Consider the following 6,119-nt stretch of genomic DNA (forward strand, 5'->3'; position numbering starts at 1 on the left):
AGAAGAGGCTTCGAATGTTTCAAATGTTGGCACAAAGTCTGGCAGCGGGTTTGCTTCACTTGTTTATTGAATCGGGGTTTTTTTCTCTCTCTCTCTCTCTTCTGCATATGCGGATCGTTGCCCTCGAGTGTGATGGGGGCATCTCCACTGCTAGATGGGTCATGAAAGGTGGGGGGCGGAGGGAGGGGTTTGTTCCCCCCCCCCACACCCCAAACCCAATATTACTTTACGGATAATATTACTTGAACTCATATTCTTTGGTTCTTTCGGGAAAGTCACGTAGATATAAGAAAAATAATAATTACAAAGTGAATACAAATAAAAAATTATAAAAAATAAAATAAAACCCACGACGTTTCGATCGCAACGCAAACAGTCGTCGTCATGACGAACGCTTGTGTTGCGATCGAAACATCGTGGTTTTTATTTTATTTTTATTATTTTTTATTTTTATTCACTTTATTTTTTTATCTACGTGACTTTACCGAAAGAACCAAAGACTATGAATTCCTGCAGTCACGAAAGTTTTCAGTCAGAATTACTTTTAACTCGTCTCAGCCTTCCACAGAAACCCACCCCACCACCACCCTTCTATCAGAAGCGAGAAGCAAATTCCATCTCACCTCCACACGTGTGCGGACCCCTGCGAGACAGCGTTCTCCGTTCACGCGTTAGCGCCGTCCGTCAGCCACTCCAGCCCAGAGGTCGCAACCGGGTACCCGATACCCGTACCCTACCCGATATCCGGCTACCCGTACCTACCCGGTACCCGTTAGCGACCCTGGTGCAGCCGGGTACAGGTACGGATAGGCCGTAAGTCACTGGTGAGTAACCGTTTGTCACTCATTTCCCAACGTCTTGTCTCTTCTCACAATTCAAGATCCTAGAATCAACCCACCCGCGCCTGCAACATGGCTTCATCCCAGAGGTCGCAATCGGGTATTCGTGCCCGTACCCTACCCGATACCCGGCCGGGTATGGTTAGCCGGGTATGGTACGGGTACCCGATTGCGACCCTGGTGTGGCCGGGTACGGGTAAGGAATCAAAACCCGTTTGCGACCTCTGCTCCAGCCTCACGCTTTTATTGATCTTTGGAGTCGATCCACTGTGAGAAAAGGGGTGGCGGGGGGGGGGGTGCTGAAACCCCCGGCGAAATGGATCAAAAGGTGTTGAGCAAAATATTCAGGAGATCCCCCAAAAAAGACCCGAGAGCGCGTAGGACGACTTGCGGTCTTGCCCCGACCGCCAGCCGGCGGCCTTCACAGCGGTGCGAATTAGACACTTCCAAAAGACGAGTGCAGAACGAATGGGAAGTGTCGCGTTTCATCCGTGAGGTTAGCGTGATTTTTCATCATCTCCCCCCCCCCCTTGATTTGTGCACACGTGTAGCCCGCCGTCCCTGTTACCATCGGGGGGTGGGGGGTGGTCGTGCTAGAGAACGGCCCGCGGAAGGTGATATGACTGAACCAATTCCGAGGTCTCTTAATCCTGAAATTCAAGCGATTTCTTAGCCGTGCTGTGTTAAGACATGTGTGGGGAAGAGATCGTTACAGGTCACATGGTGTGCTGCGAGGGGCATCATGCATATCCCGTTAAATTAATCCAATAATGGGATACGCCCCCCCCCCCCCCACACACACACACTGTGTGCGGGTCGTAGGGGTTATTTGACCATACTTCACCATACTTAGTTGGTGAAGACAGAGAGCATTGGACGTGGAAGTGTGGAAGTGCAGTACAGTACAACAATAGAATTTACTAAACGGCCCATTGCTGTTCACTACGCAGCTCTGCAGTCTATAGCCTATAACACCTGGTATGCATGGTGGTCGCCCATCCAAGCAGAGCGCAGTTCAATCCAAGATCTCAATCTGAGATCTCAATCCGAGATCGGGCATGTTTCAGGTCACTTGGTCCCAGGCAAAGCGAGAGAGGAGGAGTTAAGGTCCAGAAAACACACATGTCATGTTATTATATGGGTGGATTTTTGTTTAGCAGTATTTTTCAGTTATTGATTATACCCGGACTGAGACCATCAGCTCCCTTGCACGCCAGATCCCCGGTTCAATCGCGGGGTCTCCGTGTCTCACTCAAAAGTATGTTCCACACAAGCGTCGTTCGTTGCTTCGGGTGTTTGCCCATCTTATTTGGGGGGGGGGGGGGTTATTTATTTTTTCTTTTACTGTGAATGGAAACTTCAGGGTCCAGAGATTTTCCATGCATTCATTTCCTTCTGAAACCTACAGGGACTAGAATAATATTTGCAATGATCATTATTCACAGTCCTCTGTCAATCTATTGTTGAATGAAGGCCTGGCCTCCCGACGCCGTGTCAATCATGGGGGGGGGGGGGGTGGGGAGTGGTTGACCATACTTCACCAAGCTGGTTAGTCCGCGTTGGTGAAAGCCATGGATGGGGGGGGCATTATTTACCAGTCCCAGATGTCACTCAACAATGTATGCCAACAGGGGCCTGGAATCGAACTCTGGTGGGCTGAGTGTGAAGCAAAAACTTAGTACATACTGAATAGATAATACGTCAACGTGAAAACATGTAATGTGATGTTGTTGCCTGTGATCGGCCGAACTCAACAGGAATTGTTTCTGTAACTGATCCTCATCTCCCGTAATGTGCTATCGTCCACCTACAACTTCGTGTTTTTTTATGTTGAAGTTCAAAGCATCCGAACCATAAACATTTTGTTTTCCAATTCTACTCAACTATTTGTTTTATTTTACCGGATAAGGTCCACTGAGCTGTATATCTCTTTTTCACAAGCGACCTGACCACAAATGATAATTCAACGAAGTGGCTTATCACGTGGAAATATATAGCAGCCAACTACTCTTAAACGCAAATTTATAAATGTGTGTGGGGGGGGGGGGCGGAGGAACCGTAGAAAAATCCACGCGACCACGGGGAGAGAGACACCGCAAACTCCAAATATACAGCAGCAGGCGTCAGGGATCGACATCGAACCAACGCCCTCCTGTACACCAGGCGAGGTAGTTAACATTTCGACACCGCGACGCCTATGACCAAATCACCCGAAATGCGCCCAACCTCGACAAATCTCCAAAAACAAAGCCGAGATGAGCCTGGATAGTGCTGGAATTGGACCACTGACCAAGCATTCCGGGTCGCTATAATAGAACGGTTATGGCATTACGTGGTGGTCTTCGGAAAGCAGTGCGGCAAATTCCATGTCTTGTACGGTACTTCTGCGATACCCTCGCATATGCTCGCACGCCTTCACCAACCCATGTTGACCAGCGTGGTGAAGTATGGTCCGGTGGCATCAACGACCAGCTCGCCGTGCGGAGGTGCTCACCCGGCACTGGATTGAGATGGAGCTACAGAAGCGTCATTGCGTCCGGGAAATATTTCATGTTCATATTTGAAAGCGCTGCATTTGGTGATTCTGCGTTGGCAGTGCTGCAAAGGCACAAGCGACGTTTCTTAAATTGAATTCTTAGCAGGTCGTCAACTCGTATCTACTCCATCTCTCTGGCCTCCGTGTGTCTACTATGAAGGAGGGGCATCGCTCGAAACGTCGCCAATTATATTGTTTTCCCTTTAAGGGCAACACACTTGTATTTGTATTATTTGTATATACTGTATGTTAACATATAAAAAAAACTAATTCAATTACTGATGAAAACAACTGCCCACACAGCTCACCATTATTCACACACGTGCGCGGCGTTAAAGTGATTTTGTGGTGCGGAATTGGCATCGTGCTGCGGCGTTCCAGCGCGATTAGCGCACGCGATTAACAACGCGAGCCAAACCCAATCGAGGCTCCCTTAACGGACAGGCTTGGCCAGCGTGCTGCCCTTAAAATCCTGCAATTTAAATTTATTTGCAAACACAGGCGGCCAACTTCAATGGTGTATATGTACGTTAACTGTGTGTTAGCCGACTCTCTGCGTTGCATTGCATAACATTTCCAAAAAATTGCTAAGTTTGTTTTCTCAATGCCAGACTTGCTGGGTCTTTCTTCCACACAGCTCTCTCATTGACATGCTAATTTCTCTGCTCTAGCAGACCCACACCTCTCTCTCTCTCTGCACCCCCCCCCCCCCCTCTCTCTATTTAAGGCCACGACACAGAGGCATTGGGTCTCTGTGTGTCTATGTTGTGTGTCTCTCTCTGTGTGTCTCTGTGTTGTCTCTCTCTGTGCTTGTGTGTCTGTCTGTGTGTCTCCGTGTCTGTGTTTTGTGTCTCTCTCAAATTTAGTTCTACCTGATGACGACTGCTTGTTTTGCAGTCGAAACGTCGTACTATTTAATGCATTATTAAAATTATTTTCTTTCTACGTGACCTTACCGAAAGAGCAAAAGTGGTGTATATGTTGTTCATAAGTCGACGAAGCGCCACCCGTTCTCAATGCTGCAATGACTGAAGGCCTCCCCCACGCCAGTGTCGCTCACAGGATGATTGTTTTTCTTTCAGGCCAGTCTCCCCCACTTTGGTCAGTGCGGGCTCGTGAAGGGGGTGAGGGCAGGTTCCGTTTTGATTTCGCCCCGCCACTCGATGTTGGCCGTGGCCGAGCATCCAACTCGGGTCCGCTGGGTTTAGGGGCCGTCCATAAATGACGTCACGCGATTTTGGACGATTTTTACCCCCCCCCCCCCCCCCTTGTCACACGGCGTCACAAAAAATAAGACCCCCCCTCGAATATGACGTTAAAAAGCTCTGACCACCGCCCCCCCAAAACAATATTTCCATTTTGAAAATAAAACATGCTTCAAATCGCTTTAAACTGTTGTCATTGTAGTGCGTATTTAATGTGGCGCTGCACTCTGATGTTGTAGGAGTGTTGTTTTAACAATTAGTGTTGTTATAATAATTCTATATTTATTTAAAGTTGCGCATTTTGATGTGACGTCACATTTCTCACCCCCCCCGCTCGTCACACATCGTCACAAATGTCTGACCCCCCCCCCCCCCCCAGGTGCGTGACGTCATTTATAGACGGCCCCTTCTCGCGCGACAGGCTATAACCGCTGTCACTCCACTGAACTTTATTTGACCAGGTAAGGACCACTCAACTACGCAGCTCTTTGTCAGAAGCGACCTGGCCCCAAATTATAGCTCAACGAAGTGGCTCATCACGTGGAAATGTCTCGCAGCCAAACACTCTGAGCGCGTGTTGATAAATGTCCACCGCTCCACGCCCACACGTGTTTAAACCAACCAATGACTGCAGCAGAGCTGCGTTATTGCCACATATCTGATTACACTGGTCAACAAAAAAACATGTATTTCTGGCCTGGACTTTTGCAGCTGTTTTAGACTAATTTCGGGGTGCTGATTCCAAATCTGATCTCAGATTTGCTCTATCACATCTCATTTTTATGCTATCGGCATACCCCATTTTCATTGATTTTACCCGAAATTAACTCTGTCACTTATGATTGCAAGTTGTTGCGAGTCAGTGACTGCTTTAGTGTTAAAATATGGTGCTGTATTTTTAGGATAGTGTGTTTATAATACCATTTTATGTAGATATCCACATTTATTTAATATTTTTCTTCTGCAGTTTTTTTTTAAAATGCAATATTTGATATCTCTAAAACCTGATGTGATAGACAAAAACTGATGCCATATTTGGAATCAGCACCCCAAAATTACCTTAAAACCGTTGGAATACCTTATGCCAGAAAAACTCTGTTGACCAGTGTTATCAATGAAGTACTTTATTGATCTTCGTTCTTTCGGTAAAGTCACGTAGAAGGGAAGTAATAAAAAAATAAAAATAAAACATAATAAAATAATTCTCACGACGTTTCGGCCACAACACAAGCAGCCGTCCTCAGGTGAAGAATGAAACACCACCAAGATTGGAGCGTATATTTAAGCTGGGTTGGAGGGGGGGAGGTGGGAAGAAGAGCGCCTCGACAAATAATTTGCATATCAAGAGGAATTTAGCATATGGAAAATGCGTAGGAGGTGGGCGGTGATGTGTAAAATACCCGCTTGGATGGGCGGCCGCCGTGCGTAACAGGTGCTATAGGCTTCGAGCCAACGTAGCGGGCAGCAGAGGGCAGTGTCGCAGTGTTCATCCGACATCACCAACCGGCACGGACCGGCGTGGTGAAGTATGGTCAAATA

The sequence above is a fragment of the Lethenteron reissneri genome, chromosome 12, assembly GCF_015708825.2.
Source record: "Lethenteron reissneri isolate LAM-NWPU_2019-01 chromosome 12, ASM1570882v1, whole genome shotgun sequence".
Lineage (NCBI taxonomy): Eukaryota > Metazoa > Chordata > Hyperoartia > Petromyzontiformes > Petromyzontidae > Lethenteron > Lethenteron reissneri.